We start from the raw sequence: 27,850 nt of genomic DNA on the forward strand, positions 1-27,850 counted from the left end.
ACTGGCAGAGCCCCCACCACATGTTCCAGGACCCTCTCCCCACACCAGACTTGAAGCAGACTTGGATTTGCTGTCTCCTTTCCAAGGACTTCTGGGAAGGGAGAGCAAAGGAGACGTCACCTTACAAAGAGCTGACTGCACTTGAGATCTCTGGACTCGGGGGCCCTCTGTAATTTGCTGGTGCAGAAGTACCCAGGGAGAGCTGGGACAGGTCCTGGGGACCATTTCATCCTGAGAAGGGAGATGGAGATAAAGTCAGTATTCAGGTGGTTTAACAGAAATGAGCGTACAAGAATGGCTATTTTTCATCCTTTGGTTGGAACCAAATAATGCACCAAGTGGATCAGGCTAAACTCAATAGACCCTGTTAAGATTTTTGTCCTAATGACCACTGGTGAGTGAGTGTAAGGAAATACTTAAATAAGGCTGTTGTGGAAAGGCATCTGAGAAAAATATCAAGCACTGCTGGTAAAGTACAGTGAAAGTTTGCACATCCAAATGAGTTTGATAGAAGACTGCAAGACTGTGAAATAAACTTTACAGCATTTATTCTTCATCCCAATAATCCTCACCAAACAGAGGCTGTGAATCTTCTGTAGACTGGGAGGTTAAGTGCCGCCATGCCTGCCCTGAAGCTCCCTGGCTTCACCTGCCCGGCCAAGGCACGGTCAGCTGCAGGGGACACTCCCCTGTTTCTCAACGAGATTCGGGGACCAGCTAAGACAGAGCGCTTCGCTATCTGCCTTGGAAGGAGGAGAGGCGGTGTCCGAGGAGATAATAAGGGAGTTGACTCAAGGCCAGGGAAAAAGTCTCAAGTTTAATTCAAGCTCCGAGGAGCTCCGAATGCCGTTGTCCTGACAGCCAAAAGTCCCCTCAAGACTTTCGCAATCATCTTAAATACCGGGGCGGTAACCAGGGGGAAGGGACGCCCATTAACCAATGGGGGGATTCGGGGGAGTAGAAGGCTGAGGAACAGACAAACACACAAACCAATGGGGGAAGTTCAAGGGAGGGACCCCTGGCCCTCATCCACTCACTCGATGCCCAAGGTGGAAGATTCTGTGAGAGTGGGATGAGGAGCCAAGTGATGGACAGGGTACCAGGGAGGGGACAGGGAAATGACTGAGCATTTTCAGGGAGATTGGCATTGAGGGAAAGGCAGGAAAGCTCAGGGTGGAACCATTGGGAGAAAATGGGGGGTGAAGGGGCAAACCATTACAGAACTGTTACAGAGATATAAAAACACAATACAACAGTTAAGGAGAAGAAAAAAATGTTGATAGTAATATCTGTTTCTTCTACATTTTTATATTCTTTTTAATTTTCTTTTTTTAAACTTGACTCCACTCTAGTGGAAGGTAAAATAATTAGGAAGAGGAAAAAATCAGCTTAGGTAAAATGAAGACTTGATGGTTAGGCAGCAGCTGGGATTCTGATGGTCTGGTACACAAACCTACACGGTGCCTTCAGGAGCTCCACAGTGCAACCACCATCTGTAGCTGAGGAACTCAAGGAATAGCAGGATGGGAAATAAATTATAGGAAGCAAAGAGAACTCATGGTATTATGAGTTTACCCCCTTTCCTTTCTCTGCTTAATTTTCTAGGGATGAAGTGACCAAAGAAAAGATAGGAACAGATTGTCATTTATTCTGGCTGGGATTTTTCACAGCTAAAATGAAATGTTTATAAAGGGTACAACATTGTTGTTGCTGTGTCTGCACCAGCCCCACAGTCATCTCACTGAACTGCAAACAAGTGCATTTACATTTAAAGAAGCCATCTTTCTTATCCTGCTGGTGTGAAATAACAAGCATTTTGGAATGAAATGGCAGGTTTTTTTTATTTCTGAGCACCTGCATGTAACATTACATCCCTAACTCTTAGTCTGTACAGTTAATACTGTCCATCTGATGAAAAGGAAACTCTGGTTTTACTGGCAATAACAAAGAAATTTAGACCAGGATAGTACAATATGCATCTTTGAGAAAGGTCCCAACTACGGATGAGAATTTCTTACTATAGGAAAAGGTTTCTAAAACCTCATTACTGAAAAGAACAGTTATCTTGGAAAAAAGGATCAGACAATTTTCTTCAAAGCTCAGCCGTTATGAAGTGTGTTTGGGGTTTTTTTAATCCTTGGAAATCCACCTTCTCCTCTAGCAGCTTGGAGCTTTTTTCTCTTTATATTAAGTAAGGACAGATTTTCTTTCTTATATAAAAAGCCTGTGGAAAGAAAAATCCTGCTTAATTATTCACAGGAGATCTTTGAGCACAGACTTCCATGGAGCAATTCTACATTGCTCTGAAATATGGGAATGGAGTTTCGGGTGCAGCTTACAGGCTTGGGCTCTGCTCTAGAGAGATACCTTAAGCAGATAAAGATGAATTTAATTAAGCTAAATCCTTTGACTTCTGCCCTTGGACTTTGGAACAGGTTGAATGTGATTTCAGGAAAGATCATATCCGAGCTTTGGACTTTCAAAGAACTGAGAAAAACACACATATCCACTTCAAACCTCTCTTTCTGATCTGGGAATACAAACTGTGGCCTGTGCCACCTTGTGAGCAGAGGGAGGGACACAGGGACACACTTCTGGAAACAGCTGGACAAATTTCAGACTTCTGTGCTGCTGAAAATAGCAATACTATTTGCCCAGTGGGTGCTTAATTTTCTTTGAGCAACACTGTTGTTCTTTAGCTGTCTCCAGCATTTGATTCAGGAAAATGAACTGCTGTGTGGCTGACAGGTGTTTGAGGGAAATCATGGATCATGATTTGGGGAAAATGATGGATAACATTCTTCACTCATCTACTTAAGGTGCTTTTTCTTCATTAAAAATCTATCTCAGGCAAACTGAGTGCACCATATAATCTTGCAACTATGCAAGTAAAATTCACTTTTGGATTAAAAACACATCACTAAGTTGCATGCAGAGGCAGGAAGCCGTCTACATTGCGAGCTTTATCTTGGGAAAGACAGAGGGACCAGAATGAGGAGTGTAGAATCACTATATAGAGAGGTTCATTCTGGCTTTCCTGGAGACTGGGGCGAAAAGAACCCAGGCTCTTGAACCTCCTTCCAGCAGGGAAGTGCTATCTGTGTTGCCTCCTATAGATCTTACCAGTAAACCCAGCCAAGTCTCTTGCATTTCAAGGATTCTTGAAATCAACCAACCAGACCCATCAGCAGAGATCAGTTCCTCACCTTCTTGACCCTGTCCCTTGGTGGTGCCTTTCCTAGACTTGCATTACACTGCGATTTTGGGAAGCTGGAGTTATCCTGTAGCTCTGGATGGGGGCAGGCTGTAACCCAGTGGGGTCTGGCAATGCTTCCTACTTCCAGAGCCTGAATGAGTAATACCAACATGTTTTTAACTGACCATTGGAGGAGGATAAAACAACAAGTCAGCCATTCCATAATAGCACACAGAAATAATGACCCTAACACATTCCTAGCCAAGGACAGTGCACTTGAAATCTCATGGGAAAATGAGTTCTCTCAGGTTGCAACATGCTTCTGCTAATTCAAGGCTCACAGGAGTTAGATCATACTGAGTGAGAGCTTCCAGCATTTTGCCTTCCTCTGAACTCAACCAGAGGAGTGACAATACTGGTTTGCCCATTAGCAGGCAGGGCATTTCCCCTCACTGCTCACAGATTGGGTGTCACAAAAATAGATCAGTTCTGAGTGTTTCTCATTGGAGCATCATGTAAATATTCGCAGAAAGGGAGAAGCAGGAAAACTTTGAATTGTAAAGAAAAGAATTTGAATAATCACAATCAAGATTTTAAGAACTGTGCTTGAAAATAAGCACAAAGTATTCCCATAGACCCAGGAATTCAGATGACAAAGTGCTCAGAAATGTTCTGCCAGAGGGCTGTTTTCCCCTTCAAGAAGTTTTGATACATCAGCAGCCACATGCCTTAATTTACTGGTTTATGCTAATTTCAGCGACATTTTGCTTCTGATGAGAAAAATGTAAGTGATCTAACTATGTGATGTTTCAAAAATGAGTTTTCACTTAAAGTGTATAATACATAGATGTAAACAGATTTTGGTTTTGTCAAAACTTCTCCAGCAGTACAATAACAACAGGAAAATAAGAAAGAGCCATGAAAGGAGAAGAATAAATTGCCACTAAAGAAGACTGGGGCTTGGGGCCATGGAAAACTTTCCCTGTTGTTAAGACACCTACCTTCTCCACTGGCCAGGCAGCATCATTTCTTGTGGTCAGCATGTAGGGATCAGATGTGCACGTTCTTGATTGTACCTCACTGAAAAGGAACTGAAGGATTAAATGATCCCTTGAAATAACTTCCAATTACAAATTTCTTTAGTTTAACACTTTCTATAGGAAATAACCAATTATTGAGTTACTGATTTCACAGACCAGCTTTTTGGACCTACTGCATTCAAACAATGGTGATTATAGAGTATTCTGAAATTTTGTTTCCATATAAGCTGGAGATATTAAAATAGACATGATCAAATACAGGATACTATGAACAAATAAAATTAGGTTGTATTTACAAGACTGCAGTAAAAATATTTGCACTGGCATTAGAAAAACTTCTGGGGAAACCCCCAGGCCAAGCAGGGATACAGGACACCCTGACTCTAAATTATAGTGCAGGTTTTGATAGTTTTGATAGGTTTTGTAGGTGAGTATCATGGCCAGATCATCAGGAGCAAGTCTCCAACCAGGTTCCAATGAAAGACTCACAGACTTGAACTGATCCTTGCTTCTGATCCCAGTTTTGAACCCGGTGAGTCTTTCAATGTATTTTTCAAAGTCTTTCAAGCAGACTTGGTGCTGCTCTAAGCAGCTTTGGATATCAGTACTTTTGAGAAGGAAAAAGGGAAATTGTCCTTTGACCCTGATTTATGAAATAACTTGCACTCTTTTTAACCCATAAAGAGGGCATTCATTTTTGTTTTTTGGAAAAGGCCAATTATGACATTTTTCCAGGGATGCTCTTTCCAAGGAGATTCAGCTACTGCCATCTATTGATACGCACTGTGAAGGGTCACTGTGAAAGTGCACATCTTCCCTGTACCTCTTCTAAGAGGACTGTAGAATATCAGGGGTGAGAAAAGGACATGCAAAGAATGCTTCTCCTTCCCAGCAGTGAAAAGCAGGGATTTGGAACAGGAAGAAAATACCAGGAGGAGTTTGAGGGTGGGGTAAAGGCACAGACAGATTTTATTTTACAGGTAAAGTCTCCAACAAGAAGGGTAATATCCACATGTATGGGGTGATCTGTCACTGACTGACTTCTCTGAAAACCAGTCTGAGATGTGTAGCTGTGTTTTCCTCATTAGCTCATATTTAGATGAGTTGGTCAACGTTCTGCTCTTTAACATCAGCCCAACCTCACTGGACATGCAAATCATCCCAGCCTTTGGACAAGAACCTATTTCCAACCATCTGTGGAAGGAAGGCACTGACCTGAACTAATTAACTGAAATTAAGCCAGTTTTTTAAAGGGACGAGACCAAAGCAGGAGATGCACTGATTCGGAATAAAAAGTGACTGTGACCTCCAGCAAAGCCCTGCCTATGTGCCAGGGAGCAAACTGTGAGTTGAGGAAAGCAGCTTGGGCAGAATGAGTCCATGGGAATGGAGAAGAAAACAGGGAAGCAGCCAAGGTGGAATTTAGTCATTTCCTGTTGTTGTGTATCCCAGCGAAACACTGCCATCCTCAATCCTTCTTTTGCTTTTCCTTGTGCTGAGCAGCAAACAGCCTTTATCTCCTCCAGTCTAAGTCCCAGGGATGACAGCTGTGTAACAGACCTAAGGGCTTTTTCAATGTTATGGCTTTCCCCTTCTCAAATAAACAACTTCCATGAACATTTCTTCTCTCACTGCCTCTTCTACCTTTGATTTTGCAAAAATAAGACTTTCTCACATCTGAAAATGAACTTACCTTGTCTAAACAGAAATCTGCTTTATTAATTTATTTTCAGCTGAAATACAAAATATCCACTGCACACTTTCTGCACTATGTCAGCATCTTGCTAATTGCTAATTACTTAAACAATAGTTTCCTTCTTATTTTTTTTTAATGAGACATAGTGGGGAGAGGCAGCATCTGTCTTCAGTTACTCATTTCATTTATTCAAATTACCAATACTTTCTAATCCAATATAGCAAAAAAAAAAGTGCTCTGGGGTAAATTTGTAAGTCTGCTGTGTTAGGATCCCCTAAGAATAATGCAATTAGAGCCATGCCATGAATGACTAACACTTGAGAAGCAACTATTTCACAACGAGGTGAATTTCCACTTCACAACAACTGTTTCTCAGGTTTTTGTGTGCTGGTGCTAAGAAGATTAGAGAGATTAAATAAGCATTTATAATAATGGAGGGAAACCAGAGCGATCTTACTCCTGTGTCTGAGGCTGCTGGGCTGGGGATGTCGGGGCTGGAAGGTGACAGAGGCCTGAGGGCTCCCTGTGTCCCCTGGACCAGGCTCTTCAGAGCTTCTTGATCCCCTTGGCCATGGCCATCTCCTGGATGAGAAGACCACTGCAGTGCAGTGTGGCACAGCCATGATGGACACTGAGAGAAAATGAAGGGATTTAGCATTAACAAGCCAGTTAGCTGCTCTGTTAGAGAGTGCTAGAGGCATGGACATCCCATCTGATGTCAAGACTGTTCCTCAGGGAATTACAACCCCCTATTGCCTGCTAGGAATACACAAGTCATAGGCATTGTTACCCAGCTTTTTACCCTAGTTTTTATTTATACTATTGCAGTACTTTGACCATGAGTCAACAGCTGAGTCATAGCTCCCAAAGCTCCTGGGTTTCCTTGTGTAAAATACATAAATAAAAAGAAATTGTTCTTTGTTGCTGGTTGCATCTTCACTAAAATGCTATGCAAGAACAATAAGTCTTTTCCACTTGAAGACAGAGCTCCACACTTCTTGGGTGCCATTCCCATTCCAAGGACTGCAGGCTCACCACAGGCCCCTTCCTCCTCTCATTACTACCCTGTTTTCCTTTCCAAACAGAAGTTACACTAGTTGCTATTGTAACAGCCTGCACACAATCTGCTGAGAATAAATACCCATGTAATGAGCTGAAATGATATGGTAATTTCTTAATTCAAAAAAATTACATGGGTATTTGGGCCCTCCAAAGTAAGGTATTACTTATTCAGCCCAAACAAATTGCTCTTTGCCCAGGTTTTAAACTCTGGTAAACAGCAGTGCAGCAGTCATCTGCATACTGAATCCTGAGACTATTTTGTGTTAGTTGTTTACATACACAGAATTGGAAACACATATTTGTCAAGGCAACAAGCAGCTTTTAGCACAACCAAAGGGAAAAAAAAAACAAACCAGAAAGCCCTTGGAAACAGGAGTGAAAACACGGCCAAGTCAGAATGCTACAAGGGCACCAGCTGGCTCCAAGTCACCAAACGCCCTCTAAAACATCTCACAATGTTAGATAAGGGGATGGGAATTGTTTCGTTTATTTTGGCTTGTCATTTGTGCCTGAGCTGAGTGTCTATCTCCCTGTGTTACCTGGAGATACAGATGGGAAAGCCACCACAGAAATGAAGATGGAAGGAAGAAAGGAAAGGAAGAGTGAGGGCAGACAGATCTTCAAGCCCTTGATTTCAGCCAGCTCTCCTCAAGTCAATAAAACATCTTCCACTGGCTTTGGTGAGGGCTGAGCAGGCCTAGATTTCAGAGTATCAATGAAAGATTTAAAAATAATCTCGTGGGCACTAGCAGAAGGTTCTCCATGAATGTGAATAATGCAAGCTCATGACTATTGGCTTCTCAGAGGTAATTCCCTGCTCTCTGAAACTGCCAAAAGCACTGATATCCAAGGACTTGAATAACCAAGGACATTGGACTGGTGCTGCTTGTTGGAGGAAGGCAGAGCCCTTTTACAGCCAGAGTGGGGATCAAGTACCTAACAGACACCACTGAGTGAAGCACACCAATGGACTACATTGAGTGGGCTACTCTTCTCATGAGATGATGAAATATTTGGGTCTGGAATGGAAATTCAATACACACTTGACTTTCTACTCCTCTATTACACAGCTACACTTCAAACACACTACTCTGAGTTTCATACCTGCATTTATATTTTTGGAGTTGCTGATTTAAAGTGGACATAGATGAAAGATCTGCATGCCATTTCCTACTTCCAGGGGAAAAAAGTAATGAAATCAACTGAAATCTGGTCTGTCCTGGTTAAGTACAACTTGGTTGAGAAATCAAACTCAGCAGCCAATGTTTCCATTAAAAAAACAGGCAAACTGAAAAACAAGATGTTCAGAAGCTCTCAGATTACAACAAAATAATATATACCCTGTTTTAACAAGGATTTACAACTTACAACAGGGGGGTCCAAAGGGTATGAACAGAACCACTGTTTGGCTTCTAGAAGCATTTCACATCTGCTAAGTCATCTGATGTTCTAAACCTTCAAGAAAGCAGAAAACACATTATTTTTAACATATATGCAAAAATACTAAAACTTCACATGACTTCAGTGGTAGCATTCATTTTTATGCATACTTTGAAAATTTTGTTTCAGCATTAAGTATCTATTAATCTATTTATATATTATAGATGGACTATTCCAGTACTTTCACTTAGCATTCCTGCTGCAGAAAAATCACGATTATACTCTCTGCTTCATTTGCTGATGCTGTTCAAGGTGTAATTTGGAACATTTGACCTTACCAGAAAAACGGCAGCTTTCTATGACATCAGTAGAGTTATCATTAAAATCCCCCAACACTGTTTTGCATTGTTTGGAAACAAGCTGCATGTAGGAGTACAACACAACACTATGTGCTCTGCTATTTATGCAATTGTTTTCCCAGAAACCACTTTTTTTTCTCTCATTATTTGTATTTTCCATGGCTCAGGAAGCAGACTGGATGCAGTGCAAGGTTGCCTTCCTGGAAGCAGTTTTCTGCTTGCTTGCTCTGGGGTTGTGTCAGGAGTCTGCAGTGTCCTACAGCCCCTTCCCATGACCGAGTGCTTTCACGCTGCTTTCTACTCTTTGTGCCAGCTCAGTTCCATTCAGCCTTGCTCCTTGCTGGAGCTGCCTTGCCATTCTGACACCAGCACTGTTTGAGGTGCTCTTGACACTAAATTAGTTGCACATTTTCATGAGAACATTGTGAAGCTCTCCACAGTTCTCTATATGGATTATTTAAAGCACCATAAGAGGAGAAAAACCCCAGCATGGGGTCCAACATCCAAAATTCTGGTACAAGCAGCAGTGCATGCAGGTGCTGTTGTCCATTTTGAGTGATGATGTCCAGATTGCTTTAAACACATCAGCTAAAACACTGGCTTTTGCAGCGTTGCTTTCTTTTCCCTGGCCGCATGCAGCTCTTGGGAGCCCGGCTGTGGCGTAGCTTCCATGTGCTGCCAAGGTTTCTGCCGCGGGTTCCTGGACACGGCTTCCGTGTCCCAGGTGCGTGGGCTGGCCAGCCGCTGTAACCGTGTGCTAGGGATCTGGCAAAGAAGTAAGGAATTTGTCCATTTACTCCGTGCTTGGCAGGAATGGTTTATCTGTCATGCGGCGCGGTTCGGTGGAAAGACACGACCGCTCCCAGCACTCGCATGGGAGAAAATGGTGCTGGGGTTCTGGTGGTGTAGGATTTTATGGGGGGTGGGATGAGAGGACCCACAGCCTCCCGTCCAATAGAGGCGACTGCCGTGGCAGTGACATCGACCACAGCAACAAACCGAGTTAGCGCTGGGGCGGTTCCTGGGTCCCTGGGCTAATGGGGTTGCGGGATCAGGGTGACTGGCGAGGAACTCTCTGGACAGGACGGGGAGTATCTGCAGCAGTGACTGGGGTAAGCTCCAATAGCACGGAGCAAGGAGCAAACCACCACAGGGAGGGGAAAACATGGGGGGTGTGCGGGATTACAGAACTTGGCTATCTAACATAAATTTAAAACCCCTAATCTAAACCCAAACCCCAGGATACAACAGGCTTTTATTCTAATGTGTCATTAGATCCACTTGGATAAATTCATATATCCATCTCAATGCCATTGCTTGTTTCAGCTTGCTTGGATTTAATTCAGGCCTGAGCTCTCTGCAATCATTTGTTAAAGTTTATGACATTATGCATTGTTGACTAATAGCTTCATTTAGCTGAGTTTCCTTTTATTACTGTCACTATTACAGCAGGATTTAAATTTTTGTAACTTGCCTATCCTAGCATGAATGTGACTTCATTGACATTTAACACTGATCCTGAAGGCTCCTCTTTGACTGTTTGTCACCTAAAGATCAAACACTTTTCCTGCTGACTTTTAAAATCAATTATAACCTTGCAGGATTTGGCTCAGAGGATAACCCAAAGTGAAAATCAGAGAGTCTCAAGAGAGAGAGTTTCCCAGTGCATTACATGAGATTGATTTTTCATGTGCAGAAAAAAAGAGGTCTCCTAAAAGTAAAAAAACCCCAGACAAATCCAAACGAAGTATCTTCAACTCAGAGTCAAGTCTTTTCTATGATACTTGAAAAATAGGCATAAATCTGTTTTTCAGTCACTAAAGTTTTAGAATCTGGTGTAAAAAATTAAATATCCATCAATAAATCCCTTTATTTAATATTATGAAAACATATACAGTATTTAAAGTACAATTTATCATTTTAAAAACAATATTCCTCTCTCTGCTTTCCAATATTCATAGTTTCATCAACTGGATCTGAACTGAATCTCCAAGTTCAATACAAGCATTCAGGCAAAATGAAGTGCTGTGCTGGGTGATTTTCCATCAATAAATAACCAGATAAAAGCCTTCACTTTCAGAGTCATTCCCTGTCTGTATAAATGACAAATACAGATTAATGGAATCCTCAGAAAAAGAACAATACAGTATCTTAATGGAATGAGCAAATGTTTCCCTGAAAATTTCACACTATGAACCATAATTGTTCTTTAAATTCCCAGTAAGAGCATCCATTGGCCTCACACTCTGAATTAGCTTGAAAAACATGAATTTTAAAACTGTTGGGGGAATCACTGACATATGGGTAAGCAGGAGGGCCACTCAAAGCAGATTAAAATTAAATCTATTTTGAAGGCAAATTTTAACAGCGTCCTGAATGCAGGATCTGGGGCAGGCATCCTCATGAGGGCTGCTGTCTGACCCATCCTTGGGAGACTCTGGGCAAAGGCAGAGCAGGAGCAGAACCTGAGGAGCCTTGATGCTGGGGAAGGTGGAGCAGCTGCACACACAGGAGTTGCCCAGGTAAGGCAAGGCCAGCTGGGCTGGCAGAGAGGCCCAGGTAACAGAATTGCTTACCTGGGAGCAAGGTGTGGGAGCCAGGATCCAGGATTGCCCTTTCCTTGCCTTTCCCAGCTGCACAGTGCTCCAGGTGTCCTCTCCTCAGCCCTTCTGCTTCTCAGCCTGTCCTGCCCATGCTGAGAACTCCCCTGCTCATGAGAAAAGAGCCATTTCAGGAGCAAGCCAGCCTTCCTGGGGGACACAGGGTGACCTTGCCAGATGAATGTATTGACAAGGAATTCAATTTCTGCACTATTAACACACAGGTTTACCTAAAAATGGCATCTCAAAGTATTTTCCTAATGCCAAAGTTTTCTTCAGAAAACTGAGTATTGGAGTCTGCTTTAACCACATTGGAACAATTTATTATATTAAACAGGATAATATATTTTGTTTAAAAACAATGATTGTCAACTGCATTTTCTTAGAATATTTCCATCTGGGAATTCAGATGTTTTTAGCACAAGAACTTCAACTTGCTGCAAAGCTCTGCATGCCATTACCTAGTTACACACATTCCAATTATTCATCCTGGGAGAGGTGTTTCCCAGCCCCACAGAGAAAACTGGAGGCCAGGCAATACTGGCGATAGGAAGGCTCATGACTGGAAGAGAAGGAACCAGTTCCCTTGCAGGAGTGCAGTGCTTAAGTGCAATCAAAATGTCATCACAAAATATGTCAAAATATGTTTCCAAATCAATGTTCTTGGAAATCTCCATTTGCCAAAGGCAGATGCTAAAATTTTTGTCTCTCTGGAAATAAAAACAAGCATTGAAATATCCAAGGGGATGAAAATGTGCAATTTTCTTTCATCCGCTTGTGTCTACTGCCCATTTTAGGACACAGCCAAAGTAATGGAGGCCCTTAGCAGTGAGGCTAAGGGTAAAATGGTTAAAAACTCATAATCTGAGCTCCACAGGAAAAGTTAGTGTGACAGACATCAATCTGGAGAACCCTATCAGTGCAATGAAAGGTTTACCTGGGATAGAATCTTTGTAATTGAACTCTAAATACAGATAAACAGATGTATAATGTAACTGTTCATGCACATGCAAGACGCTAAAAGCCAAATCACAAAGATGCTCTGTCGTCAGAGCTCAGCATTCATTTACTTTCCAATTCCAGCCAATTTGTTATCACAAATGCTCTCAATTAAAATGTTTTATTTTATATAGGGGGAATTAAAACAATCTTTTTATTCTGATGATAGAGATGCACTTAGCAGAATATAAACCAGTCTGAAGCTTTAAATAAACAAACCATAAATTAAGGCTTTTGTAGCCTTTTATGCTTTCCCATTTGGATACTAAAACCACTATTTGCATTCATTATGTAGGTCTGATATAGAACACCTTGCTCCCAAGTGACATTCAGCTGCATTCCAGTATTTGTCACAAGAGTGAGCTTGACACTGCTGCCTTTGGAAGAGCTTCCAGTTTAAGGTGTGGGACACAGCCTCTCCTTGGACAGAATGATTTCACACTTCTCCAGGTGACTCTGAGTCTGCCTCAACACTCAGACTGAATCACACTAAATCCATTTCTGTGTCTGCAGTTCACTGCATCATTTCAGACCAGGCAGGGGGGATGGCTCTTTGAAACCCCCTATGAAAACTGAACACAAAACCTGGGTAAGTAAATGGTAAGTTTGCAGTAAGACTGTATGAAAGAAATTCCTTCCCAAAAGTGTTGGCAAACACTGCTACTTGAATCAGATCCATGAGTCAGTCTCCCTGTCTTCTGAGTCACTGTTGATTACAACACATCAGTAATTTAGCAGCTAGGAAAAGAAAACCATTAAAAATAACACACACTCACACATATATTTATGTATTTAAAGATTCATCTTGGGTTAAAAATATAATTTTTTGATTAAAGTATTTTGAGTGGAAAAAAATCTGAAAAAGAAATAGTCAAAGCTAAGAAAAGAGAAAATCCCTAAGAGTTTCCTCTCTGAATATAGTCTGAACTTCTAAAACAGAATTTCTTGTATTTTTCTTTCAAAATATGTAATTCAGTGCATTCTACAAGCAGAAAATTTTAAAATACTGTTACCAAAAGGAAAAATGACTGCTCTAACAATTTGATTCCATTCCCTGGGGCTTTTCCCCCTCTTCTGGGCATTCTGTGCCAATCCCTTTCCCTTTAGGTACCTGCCAAGAGGGCGTGTTCAGCTGGCCTCAGCAGGCACTGTCTGTTGATCCCATCCCTCACGTGGGGTTCGCATTGCCCCTGTGCTGCATGGTCAGTGCTCACCCTGCTCTTACAGGTTCTGTCACCTCCAGGGCATTTCAGTCAGCTCTGCCTCCTGTGCAGTTTCCTCCCATTAAAGAGCTGGCTTTGCAATCATTCTCCCCTGACCAATTACTTTTGGAAGCACCACTGTGCCTTTCCTCTTGTTCCTGCTCTCAGATCCTTTTTCAGCTTTTTCCATGTCTAAAGCCTACCAGGATTATATTATGACAATGTTAGTATCTCAAATGGGACCTGAGAGCTTACATCCTCATATTTCAAAACCCCATTATATTTTTAAAAAATAATAAATAACCACATGGTAATGTCACAGAAATTTATATGTGAATCCTCTGTCATAAAAACCTAGTCCAGCTGCCTCTGGGACTTTCAGCACAGTAAATTGATGGTATCAACAAAACAAGCTCAACCAAACAACATAATTCTCCACTTTTCAGGGGGGAAAAAAAGGCTGCAGCAGCAGCATCTCTTGCAGTCTGATTTTTGATTAAAGAACCAAAACAAACCAGTGAAAAACAACAAAACTTATTATTAGGCCTTCAGAAATCCATCTGCTTACAGTCTTCACATCTCTGTCACCTGTTGGGGACTCTGATATTTTAAATGAATTGGTCTATGGTAGCCCACACAAAAAGAAATTTGCATAAAAATCAAGTGCTATTAAATGCTCTGACTAGCATTCACTCATTTTTGCTGAATTCACAGATCACAAATTGTGGAACGGACTAAATTAGAGCTGTGACAGCTGAACTCCTATTGGGATGTTAATGCACACCAGTCCTGTGAATGAGTTTTGTGGAGAGGTTAAAGCTTAACTAACTTTTTACACCCAGAAAGACTTCCAGATCACCTCTATGTGCTGTGCTTCTTTAGGCACGCAGTCCTTGCTTCTCCCAGTGAGCTAGCCAAGCAAATGCTGTATCCAGACACTAAATGTATCCTCAAAGTGCTACTGAATTTACTACTGAGTAAAAGCAAGTAGAAGTATTTCTAAATTAAAGTAATGGCACCCTAACACACAAGATTTCTTCCAGTCAGGAGGAAATTTCATATAATGATACTCTGTAGACATAATACAATATAGACTGTATTAAATGTTCCATGAGAATTCAAAATTACAGGGCTCCTCATCATTAAGCATCTTAGGAGTATTGTGTTCTCAAAACACAGAGAATTAACCCTAAAAGACCCCAAGTTCTCTCCATCAAGTTACAGAATCACACAGAATCACAGAATAATGAGGTTGGAAGAGACCTCCAAGACCATGAAGTCCAACCTATGCCCTAACACCTCAACTAGACTATAGCACTGAGTGCCATGTCCAGTCTTTTTTTAAACACATCCAGAGATGGTAATTCTACCACCTCTCTGGGAAGACAATTCCAGTACTTTATTATACTTTCAGTGAATTTTTTTTTCCTAATATCCAACCTGTACCTCCCCTGATGTAGCTTGAGACTGTGTCCTCTTGCTCTGTCAGTTGCTGCCTGGTGGAAGAGACCGACCCCCACCTGTCTACAACCTCCCTTCAGGAAGTTGTAAAGAGCAATAAGGTCACCTCTAAGCCTCCTTTTCTCCAGGATGTGCTTTAACAGGGAGTTTCTCCCAGAGCTGCTGCTTTCTGTGTGACTTTCTTCTTCTCATTTCCATCTATGTACTCTGCCCCAATCCCTTCTACCTTCACCACTCCTTCTTCCTCTGGGTTATCTCAGAATCCACATTCTACAGAGACTTTTGAAGCACTGGGACATGTCAGAGGAGTTCAGATATTCTCACATGTGGGTTTTATGCATGGAAGTACTGCAATGATCACAGGACCTGATCCCTCAAGGGAGAGGGTCCATGGTGACCGAGGAGAGCCAAAGTGCAGTTCTGCAAACAGTTCCTTTACTGATTTCCCCAGAGTGACTGGGATTCTTCCTGCACACTAAATGTTACTGTGTTTTGTATAGTTTCAAAGGACCATGGCTACCTCGCAGGTTGCTCATGAGCCAATAGAAAACACCACTGAAGCAGGTTCTACCTTAGCTTTAGACCAGGCTCTTTCTGAAACAATTGTGCATCCCATTTTCAGGGGAACTTGACTTCCCCACCTTGACGTTGTTCCAGCACGGAGTCAGACCATGCCTGTGAACTCCTCCCTGCCTCCACAGGGCAAACACAAACTGCAAAATCCTGGCCTCAGCAGCAGCTTGGCAGGAAATTCTAGAAATAAAGAGAGCTTTGTAAAAGCAAGCTTTTCCACTTGAATCTTCAATATTACTATTTAATTTGCAAGTTCTCTGCCAAACACTCTTTCATGCAAGTCCATTTGCATTTTTCTGCTAAAGACTGACTCAACAGAGGAATAAGAATATTCTAAGAAGTCACCAGACATAAGAATGGTAGAAAGCCAATTAATAGTTTCAGAACTGCCAAGGAGTGATATAAACACAAGGAAGAAACAACAAAGTGTTCCAGTGACAAGTTCTGACCAAGAACTCTTTCAACCATGACGTGGATTTGCAAGGAGATGTTGAACAGCCAGGAATACTAAAAATATTTCAGCTCCTATCCAGCTGCACAGAAAGTGTTTACTCACTTTTTAATCCTTAATCTTTTTAATATTTTCTATTTCTGAAATATGGATGTTTGTAACACAGAGCACCAAGATGTTATTTTGATGCTTACAGGAACATCAAACCTCCACTAATCAGTGAAAAAATGAACCATCAGTGATAAAGATACTTATTCCTTGAGGTACTGAGGGCAATCACTGGGAACAGATTACAGCATCAGGGTGAATAATATTACTAGAACACATTTCTACAATACCAGGCAAATTTATGAACAAGATAATTTTTACAGGCCGTATTTAGCATTTACTTTGCCAATGATATTGTACAATGTGGGTGTTTCACTAAATGTAAAGCAAAAACAAACTGTGGGCACAGTCATATGTGAGTATAAATACACATGTACCTAAATCCTTATCAATGTTTTAGAGTTTTATATTGTCAATTTTTATGACTTTTATATTATCTATCTTTTACAATAACTGCACAAGGGAGAACCATTTTAGCAGTTCTACACAGAAGCTTTAAATTTGGTTAAAACCATTCTGGTTTAGCTTGTGTTTTATGATTAATATTAACATTACTGTTTTCCAAGGGATAACATCTGGGCAAACAATCACAAAAAAGTTTATCAAAGTCACCAGTTTTCCAGTTTTCACAAATGTCAGCATATAAGTTACCAGCCACTTAAAGCAAAAAAAAAGCTACTGATACAACAAAAGAAATCATAGCACTATCTAAAATATTCTGTGAGCAGTTGCAAATGATTACTGCCAAAAAAGGGATCAGTGCAAATATTCTTCACACACACAGAAAAGACAACACATAAAATTACCCTTCAGAGTCCTGTATGTGTTTCAGCTGGTGAAACACATACAACACTGAAAAAACAGAAACTGACATACATTTTTTATGAAGGAAATTTTTATGAAGGATGCAGGATTTTGACTGACACAGTTTTTTGACACTGATTTTAAGATTAATATCAATATTAATGACAACTTCTGTAAAGGAAGTTACTTTGAATTGAGTACATAGAAATGGAAACATCTTTAAAGACATATTATATAGTCCATCATAATCCATTATTTAATTGGAGTGTGTTAGGCTGCTTTATTTCACAACCCACTAAATAAGTTTTATTTCAGGGCTTACTACTTTTCCTGTTGTGAAAACAAAGCAAGGTTTCAAAAATTACTGATGAACATTCAAACATGGAAACAACACAATTATTTTAAATTATATTACCCTGCTCCTGTCCCTTTGTAAGGAGTAACTGAATTTAGAGAGAGTGACAAACCAAGGGAAGTGCAATCAGACATTCAAATATAAAATTCCCACAAAGTTTTGATGTTGCTACTGTTGCTGCACTGCCAGAAAGCAAATTGCTCTCCTACAGGTCTCTAAAATCTGCATTTAGAGCAAGGGAAAGAATGTGCTGAGCAACCAGCAAGAAATGCCCTCAGCTGGACTGATTCGTGGTGCCCCAGAAGCAGCACCTGCTCCAAGAAGGCTGCACGGTGAGCACTGTCCCAGGTGCCTCCAGAGTTCTGAGATGGCACTTGAGCAGCACCAGGCTCCATTTCCCATCAGTATTTTGCAGGCTTCTCTCCTCAGTGACTGCTTCCCGTGAGGCTTGAGTGCATGAACAAGAACAGACTTGCAGCTAAGTCATGCCTGAAATTCCTCATGAGCTTCCATAAAACAGGGGCTCAGCAGTTACAAGTTTAATAGCAGCTGTGGGAGTGTTTCTTTATTCACAGGTCCTTGTCCTTCACCAGGCATGGCTGAAGCTCTGCCATTCTGGACTCTTTACCTACAGCTCAGCACTTGGCTGGTCTCTAACCCACTGACTTGCATGTCCTCCTAAAGGAAAAAAAAACCTAAATATTGGTTTGTTTTTTTTTCCTTCTTCTTATATTAAACTAAAAATAAATTGCCATTCTTATCTTTGAAGACAGACACAGAACTCCGTGTAAAAAAACTACTTCCAAAAATCTTTGCTTATATTAACTTAACTGGTATGTCAATTTTGAGACTGCTGAAGTTGAATAACTCAGGACATGACAGAAAAAGCTGAAGTTGTAGATAATGGGAAAGAATATTTCACAAACATGTCCATATCCCTCTTGAGAAATTTTAAGTAAACAGGGCATTATCCACTTTTAAAAAATATTATTATTTGCTTGAGAGAGTTCTGAGTTTGTATCAAGTACTTAGGTCAAAAGTTTAAACATTATTTAGAAAAAAATGGGTGCTTTTTATCCAATATAAATGTTTGCAATAATTTTGTAAGGCAAATAGATGGGTTTCTGTCCCTGAATACCTTTAAGTACTGATTCTAATCCACCTCCACAAAGCCCTGCATTACTCAAGGCATAACATACTTACCACAAACATAGTTTTTAGACTTGAGAAATACACATTTTCAAATTGATCTTCCATGACAAAGTAACAATCTAAAAAAAGCTACAGCTTTCCAAATTGATTTCTGCAGTTCTAACCTTTTGCAAATCAGTTGTTTGGTACCTTTTCCTGGTTCACCTCAAAATATCTGCCAGGCTTGGAGAGATAGTGCACAGCTGCATAATCAGGATACAGCTGATCACTTTGAGGCCTCAATCCCGAGCCATTAACACCAGTGAAAGGTTTTTATTGATTGCAGTGGATGGCAGAACAAGCTGTACCCAGGATATGTTGCAAATTGCATTTGATGTGCTCTGACTTTTTCCCTTTAGATACCTGTGTGATCATAGTGAAAGACAGCTCAGCTTCATTTCTAATTTATTTTTAGAAGAGGGGCTTTTTTCCCAAACAATTGCCCAAATTGAGTTTCTTCTGATAGCCAATTGGTTCTAAGAATGAACATTTTCTCTAATTCTGTTTCTTTTTCAATTGATCAGCTCTCTCTCTTGGGGCCTTGCACAATGATGCTCAGCAGAACCTTGAGAGACTCTGAAGATCCTGCCCTGCTGAGGGGTGAAGGTGAGGTCAATGAGGGAATGCACTGATGATCTTTCTTGTTCCAAGTTCCCAAACAATAAGCTGCTTGCAGAAAATTATTTTTCAGCTTTCCCACTGAATCCATTAATTGCCTTCCCACGTTAACAATTAATGGGATATGTGTGAGGGAGTGGTGGCTCCTGCTGCTGCCTACACAGATGTGGTGCCATCCGTGGTGGACACAGCTAACAGCACATTTTACATGGTGCTGACCAGGCTTTGCAGTGACAGCAATTCCACATTCCTGCCTACTTTGCACCTGAGTCAATGCCACTTCCAGAGCTATTAAACAGGCATCTGTGCCCAAAGGGATTCCTGCCTGCTTGGATATGCCAGATGAGAGCCAGAGTCTTTATTGTTTTCTTCCCTGGGACACTGAGATCCTGAGGAGCTGCTTTTCTTGCTCATGCTTCACCAGAAGGTGTTCTCAAGTTCAACTTAGTGAGACTTTATTGGCCTAAAAATACTCTCACTAAAGACGCCAAAATTAATTCCTCATGTCCAGATTCTCAAAGATATAAAAGGTGAGAGACACATATGAACAGACAACACACTTCTTGGGTTAGTTTACAGAGGACTGGCTTGCAATTTTCCACACTTTCATTCAAATAAAAAGAAGAGTTTATGACTGGTATAATGTTGCTTTCCTTTCTCCTCACCTGGAAGCTTTGGGAAGGGATGAAAAAGCTTACTTTGTAAACTTTCCTCTGGATTTCCCAGTCCTATTCTTCTCTTGTCTGAATTTCTCTGTACTGGGTTAGATTTCAGGATATGATACCTGAAAGGTCTCCTCCTGCAGTACTGAACGCTCTTGCAGGGACAGGGTCATGCCCAGACATTATGGGCCAAAACCAGAAATTAACAGCATGTCCTCATGGGGGTCATGTCCCCTCCTCCCATTTCCACCTCTGGGTTTTTGCTGATTTTTCTGATTTCCTCACCCAAGCATTTTTTCCACCTCAAGCGGAGCTGCTCTGCAACTTTATTGTGATTCCTATTTACAGCTATCATTATAACACTATTTGCTAATCCAGGACAAATTCCTCAATCCTTTCTGTTTTGAAAAACTTTCCAAAGCACAGGTAAAAACTGAAATGCTGTGGCTGCTGCTTGTCATTCTGCTCTGTGATGCCAATCCCACCAGAAACCTGAGCTGTAGCTCTCAGCCTGCATTTCCATCTTCCATCCTTCTCCCACCTGACTCTCAAGTGTCTCCCCTCAGACCTGGGCTATTCTCAGGCACCAAACCAGAGCACTTTTACTTCTTCTGCCCAACTTTAATATCCACTGAACACACATCAGTGACCTGAAGTTCTCAGCTCAAGAGCAACAGCAACAACAACAGCAGCTGGTTCCTGCAAAACTGTGGGAAGTTTGCCACTTCATTTTTTAAACTATTTTGTTTGGTAGAACATTTCAGTCAGACCAAAACCAGTCACATGCTAGATTGTAAAAGAATTTTAGTGAAGGTTTGTCTTTTAATTTAGTGAAACAAAAAATGAAGAAAACAGGAAAAAAGTACTAAGCCTTATCTTTTCCTTCAGTGTAACAGAAAATAATAACTAAAACAACTCTCAGTCATCCTCAATTAAAATACCTTAAATTTTGCATTCAGAAGCCAAAGATATTATTATTATATCTATTTTTTTAAATCATACCTGTGAGTTGTAATAACACACAAATAAAGAGCAAATTTTGAGAAACAGAGTATTTTGGCATATACGTTCATTCCATCTTTTACATTTTGCCTAACATAAACATCATTTCTGTTTCTTCCATAGGTAAAACCTGTAGGTATATGTGACTGCAAACACACAGAGCTGTGATTTTGTGTTTTCAATGTCTATATAAAACAGATAGAGGCGTTTGCCAAAGGTTAAATATTTCTTGTCGGTTTCAATCTCTGTTATTGATCTGGACATTTATAGCTAAAACTGAGTCAATGATGTGACCTCGCAGTAGAGCTCCTTGGATTTAAAATGTAACTCGACTCAGCCCTATTTTATATTTTATTTCATTAGACATGTATTTTGACTTCTTTCCATGTAACTTGTGTTTTTAGGGAGAGGGTAAAAGGGACATGTTGGGTTAAAGCTGAAAACTCACAGCACTTTGTGTCATCCGGGTAGAGGTGGGCCACAGACATTCTGGCCTGATTTTTCTTTTAATGTTTTCACAATCCCACAGAGATCCCTGCATACACTTAAGGTTTTCAAAGGCTCTTACACAATGCAGTGGGAGTCTGACAATTCTGCTGACATGTTTATTCCATAAAGTGATGAGCCACTCTAAGAAATCTCAATGGCCCATGGCTGCATTTTTAAGGAGATGCATTGTTCTGACTGAAGATGGTTCAGGTTTTAGAACAACAACAGCTACAAAATGCTGTGGTGCCATGCAAGTCCCTTTGCACCCACCCAAGTGTGCATGAGGCACAGCTGTGTGTGAGTGGAGAGACCAGGAAATATCAGGTTTGCTTACACTGACCTGGAGCCACGGCTCTACCCAGCTGCAGCAGCGACAGCTTCAGCACAGCTGGGATCAAGTGGAAAGCTCTGCTTGGCCCCTTGAGCCACCCAACCGTCCAGGCCCAGGAATCCTCTGGAACAACGAAACATGCCATTAAAACTCCTGTGCAAATGGAATGTGTCTGCCTGAAAAACTAAATATGTATGATGCTGCACTCTCCACAAGAGTTGGAATTAAAGTGCTGCAATAATGAAATATTAATATTTAAAGTGGAGAAGTACAACCTCAGAACACAATAGATCACAATACAGTTAAGTCACCAGCAATAACTGTTCTGCACTTGTGGATTAAATGTGCTGGTATAAAAAAGGGAAACAGATAAGGACTCTATTTTTACTTCCACATATCTAAAATAAAATTAATTTTAATGAAAGTTTGATTTGTCTGTGACAATGGCTGTTGCTTTAATGGTTACTGCTCACCTTGAGCGCAAAATTTGCTTATTGTTTAAACCAAGCTCAGTTATACTCAGGGAAACTCTCAAAATAAAGTTAAGAAAGGACGGAAGGAGGCCTGGATGCTTCAGGAAGATATTCAGGTGCTGTTGTATTTATCGTGGCATTCCTGGGATTTCAAGAGATACCCTGTCACTGCATCCATCACCTCTTAGCTCAGGATGTCCTGGTTTGCACGGCACAGCCCCGGCAGCAGTGGCAAGCCCAGAGTTCCAGTTCCAGCACTGCAGCTGGAGGCGTTTGCCTGGCTCTGCTGTGCACCGGCTGCTGCCTCTGCTCCTGCAGTGAGAGGAAATTAATCCAGCACATGCTCAGCAGCAGCATCAAGGCTTGCTTTGCACACAAGGAAGGATTATTATTATTATTATTATTATTATTATTATTATTGTCAATTTAAACAATTTTATGTGTTAGGCTTATTTCAGCAGCGTGGCTTCTCACAAGTTGCCACCTCCCAGCACCAGGGAATGAGGAGATAAACCAAAGGCAACTATTGTGGCCACCCAAAAAATGGGTGACTAAAATCAGCAGAGTGAAATCCAAGAGGGGGATGGCAAGTGGGGTAACTGAGGGAAGGAGAGGTTCTGGCTCCAACTTCCTGCCTAACATGAACTGAATGGGTAAGAAGAAACAGCATTCTGCCACCTTTGTAGTTCAGCCACCAGATCTGACAACAATTACACAGAAACTTCCCAGCAAGCTAAGAGCAACTGGAGCCTGGTGTGGCTCTCAGTAACAGCTCAGGATCAGGCACATCCAACACTGCTGCAGGTTTAGCCGTTCTCCTCTGGGTTTCCAGGGACTTTGTGTGTCACACAAATTGTAAAATCCTAGCACTGAGGGAGCCACAGCCACAGAGACAGGAAGGGGCAGAAGTGATAAGAACTAAGGCTAAGGCTAAGGCTAAGGCTGTCCTAAGGCAGGACAGCAACAGGATCAGACAAAAGAGACCAGGATTAACTCTGGAGTGAGAGGCAGATACAGCTGGACTCAGCATAATGGTGATAAAATAATCACCATCATCATAGAAGAAGGTCTGGATTTAAGAAACACACAATCAAGAAATGTCAGCAACACAGACTGAAAAACAGAGATAAAATAAGGAAGGGGAACATGGAGAACACTCTGAATGCAGTCCTTTGGAAGGCAATAGCTGTTGTTAGAGCTGTCAGCTATATACCACTCACAAGACAGATGCACTTGAAATGTCTTGTCCAATAAAGATCCCAACTGTCACTCAAAATGATCAGACTTTTTTTTACAGACTGGAATGGGAACATGAAAGAAGGCATGGGATGACAGAACAGAGACAGATGGACTCTTTGCTACATGCCACTTAATATCAATCAGTGACAAGAATTTATTAACACAGTTGCTGCTTTAATGCATTGAACAAGCTTAAAACCATTCAAGGCACTGGATGGTAAATGATTGTTAAAATGCACGTCACAGGGCTTCAAAAGCTCTAACAGGCTGCTGAAAATATCCAGTATCACTTATTTATCAAAGAACCCCAAAACCTTAAGAACAGACCTCACTTGGTTTTTGAAGAATTAAGGCTGCTTCTCTATCAGTAGCCCCTGGAAGATGAACTGAACATCTACATTATATTGATGATACTGGTTTCTGCTTTGCCTTTACCTAACTCTGCCTGTTCCCTTAACTTCTAAGCTTGATCCTTGCAAGGACCTAATAGAAGCAGGACAGAATGACTGCCAACAGAACAAGCCAAGCAGAGCTCTTAGGGAGGCAACACCAAGCTGCTGATATCCCAAATATTACGTATTTTCCCAAGCACCTTTCCACTCGTGTACCCTTATTTCTCAAAGCAGCTCTAACCCATCAGCACTGTGCATTATCCCATATTACTTCTAGGAGAAATTCACCAAACAACAAATACTTCTTATACTGAAAAAGACTGCAGACCTTTTCTCATTCCCTCCACTGACAGAGTTCTTCCCCCAGTTTAGAGCTACCAGGTCTGGTGAGCTCTTCTTTTTGGCATTTCCAAACAGTTATCTGTAAGCCAAGCTATTTCTGTAAAACTATTTTCTAGGGCAAAAAAATACATTAAAAACATTAATTAAAAAAAAAAAAAAAAAGAATGCAAGGACATCACTGTATTCATTTAATTTCTAAACTGTTCGAAAATACAGGAATCTAAACAGCAATTTCCATTTTTACCATGATGAATAGAAGTATATTAATACATTATATATTTTTGTAATGGTTTAAATTATTTTATATAATTATGAAAATCCTAAATTTCTCTGAAACAATCATCTTTTTGTGGAAGTCCAGTAGCAGAAATTCCAACTATTCAGTAGTGATCCCAAATATACTTTGGTGTCAAGAGAAAGAATATTTCAAGAAAAAAAGAAACCAGAAAAAGAGGAAAAGAGCCCTTTTTCCACCCAGCTCTTTCTCCCAGTATTCACACCCTTCTAATGAAGCCTTTCAGCAATGTTCATACACTAAGACACTTAAAAATGAAAAGGCAAAAATCTCAAACACTTATTCCAGTGGGATGCTTGAGATGAAAAATTTAAAACGCTTGCAATTCCCACAAGGAGATATTTTTGTTATCGTACTGGCACTGACAGAAGATTTAATGCTTGCCATCTCTGTAAAATCCTTTAATCAGCTGAATTCTCTGTACACAACACCAAATCTGCCTGAGGACACTACCCTGACCCACAGCTATGAAGAATGGGGGGAGATCTTATAGTCAAACATACACCCAGAAATACAGGAACTGAGGCTCTGGCCTTTTTGTCCAAGCCCAGTTGCTTGGCAACTCACAGAAGCTTTTTAAAGAACACTTTTTTGAAAACAAGGCCCTGTTGTTTAACAAGAGTTCTGAGGTTTGAAATTGTGGAGTTTTTAGTAGCTGAGAGTCAGTAACATAATTCTTAAGGAGAAAACCACTCTCCCACTGACAATTTTTCCCTTATTTCAGAAGACAGGAATTCCTGGTTGCTGCCTTTCCTGTTCCTTTTTATTTTAAAGCCAATACTGATCGTGATCTCCTGGCATTTCTCTGCTCCGCCCCTGAGCAAGGAAGGTGCTGGCCACATTCACGGGCTCCGGCTGCACCTACTCTCATCAGGATCCGCCCAGGAGCGCTGGTGAGGAGCAACAAATGGCGTCCGTGATCCGCTGTGTGTCATCGGAGCCTTGATCGGATCAGACTCGCTGCCTCTGCAGCCACAAGGGGCTCTCCATGTTTTATGTCCCAGCACAACTCCAGTCAAGCTGGCTCACCTGAGCATGGCTCCTGGCCCCATGAAAGGATCTGACAGCTCTAACAAGTGCCTGGGGAGCAGGCAGGTGCGGCACAGCACGGGCACGGCAGTTCCAAGGAAAACACACACCTGGCCGTTTGCCTGGCTAAAAACTGGAGCTCCATTGGCAAGCCACACAAACACCAACAGCCATCAATTAGAGGTGACTTGGAGAAGACATTCTGCAGGTGTACTGGGTTAATTCTGGGGACAGGAGTTCAGTGATGTGCTAACTCTGTGTGTTTATTCAGACAGCACAGTGTGCCTTGCCTCAGCCTTAAGGGGTGGGGTTTATTTCCTCCTGAGAGGAATGAGAAAGGCAAAACGCGACCAAAGTTTGTTGTGCCAAATGAAAAGGCTTGTGCTCAAGTGCTTACAAAATTGCAATTCAAAAGCCAGGAAAGAAAGCAGTCTGAGATATACATAATTTGCTGTTTGATTAAAACACTTACAGAAGTCTTGAACCATTAAGAATAAGTGGTTCTCAGTGCATGATTTCTAATCCAATTATTTTTAAGAACTGCTAGAAATATAGCTAAGCATTATCACCTTTGCCCCAAAATTATGGGAGCAACACAGCAAATGAATAATTCAGGCAAACAGTATTAGGAATTAGTTTATAACTATTCCATGAGACTCTAATGTATCACATAATAAACAGAAATAAAAGGCCAAGTCTCACAACTGTCTCACTAGCCTGACACTTTGGGATGCAGTTTTACATGGAAGGATAAATATGCTAATAGAGGACTTGAATATTTGAAACTTGTTGGAGAGAAAATTTATTATGGCTTCTAAACAATATTTGCGCTATGCTGTCTGAAAGAACATTTTATAAATTTCAATGTTTCTGTAAACATTAAAATTTTTTAGACTCTGTCTGTTAGATTTCATTTCCTGATGCCTAATGAGTCTCGTTTTTCACCTTTATGATTCCAGTTTTAGAGCAGGGCCAGGCTGGATCTGATACAAAGCATCCCAGCAGATCCCTCACCTGTTACATCCCAGGTTTGGGTTCAGATTAGGGGTTCTGATGTATGTTAGTTAGCTGGTTCTGTGTACCCCCATGCACCCCCTGTGTTTCCCTGCCCCGCGGTGGTCCACTCCAGGTTACTTACCATTGGAGCTCACCATGCCAGTCCTGTAACCACGCCCCAATCCACTCCGGAGAGTTCAGCGTCTGTCACCCCGCTCCCGCAACCCCATTCATCCCAGAGCCCGGTCTGCCCCTGTCACGTTCCTGTTGGTTACCCCGATCCATGTCACTCCCCCGTAGCCTGCCCCCATTGGGTGAGGGGGGCTTCCGCCTCTCTTGGCCCGCCCCCTATAAAACCCTATGCCTTCCTTTGTTCAGGGCCATTTTCGTCCACACGGCGTTGGGAGCGAGTCGCAGCTCTCCACTGCAGCTCCCCGTGGCCATTAAAGCTCTCCAGCCAACCACGCAGACTGAGTGGACAATTGCTTCGCCTCTTTGTCTCGCCCCTCGCGCCGACAGCAGAATGCAGCCAGCCTGCCCCAGTGCACAGAAAGCAGAAGCGCCCAGGAATTGCAGCAGCCCCAGTCCCGCCGAGAAGCAGCACCATTCCAGGCTCTCCAGAGCTACGCGGGACCAGGGAAAACAAGCAACGCCGCACTTACCCACATATTTGGGTTAAATTAAGGTACCTTTAGCTCAAGGAAATGCTTTGGTTTAAATTATGTGACATTTCTCAATATTCTGTATTGAATGACATACCCCAATTTGGCTACAAATTTTCACCAAAAAAGAATGAAGAAAAGGAAGGAAAAGCAGAGTCCAATGTTCTGAGCAAAACTGATATTCTCCGAGCTATATGAGGTTTAATCATTTGCATCCAGTGGAATATGGAACAGTTAAGCAACACCAAGATCATCTGTGCCCAAAGGCCACACCAGTGAAAAGAGTCACAACATCAATTTAAAGTTCTACCTGTGCTGGCAGTGCCAGGGCCCTCCAGAGTCCTTCTTGTGCTTGCCTTCTGCACAAAGAGAAGTGCCCTGCAAAGGCAGCTCCAGACACAGCAGCGGCACCAGCAGGGCCAGGCAGACGCTCGGGCATTGCCAGATCCTGCCTCGCAGTGGGGTGGTCACACAGGTGTGAGGAGACAAGGAAGCAGCCCTTGGAGCAGGAACAGCACCTGTGCTTCAGTTAGAGACCAAAAGGGAGAGGAAAGCATCATGTGAGAAATCCCATAGTGCTGCCACCACAGCACTTGGCTTTGAAACCAACTTCTTACTCAAGTCCTTATTTTACAAGTAAATTGACATGAATTCTTGCCACAAAAACCTCACATTCCCTACTTTTTCTCTTCACAGACTTGCTGACAAACAATAAAAATGCAGAAGAGGTCAAAGCAAGGCTCCCTGTATTCCTCCAAACTGACCTGAAAAACCTACAAGAACAGGACAGACAATGGTTGAGCAAATGTCAATAATGAAAAGAAATGTTAGGTGTTGTTTGCA

General features: G+C 41.6%; 1 long non-coding RNA gene across 1 annotated transcript; it reads right to left on the reverse strand.

The window, feature by feature from the left end:
* On the reverse strand, positions 1-27,553 carry LOC128787647 (uncharacterized). The gene is made up of 7 exons (XR_008430772.1): positions 27,318-27,553; positions 21,589-21,702; positions 11,310-11,440; positions 8,363-8,449; positions 8,099-8,282; positions 4,198-4,287; positions 1-231 (listed from the first exon to the last, which is right to left on the reverse strand). It is a non-coding gene; the product is annotated as an uncharacterized LOC128787647 (long non-coding RNA).
* Positions 27,554-27,850: the final 297 nt, after the last annotated feature.

This window comes from Vidua chalybeata, chromosome 4 (genome assembly GCF_026979565.1).
Source record: "Vidua chalybeata isolate OUT-0048 chromosome 4, bVidCha1 merged haplotype, whole genome shotgun sequence".
Classification (NCBI taxonomy): domain Eukaryota; kingdom Metazoa; phylum Chordata; class Aves; order Passeriformes; family Viduidae; genus Vidua; species Vidua chalybeata.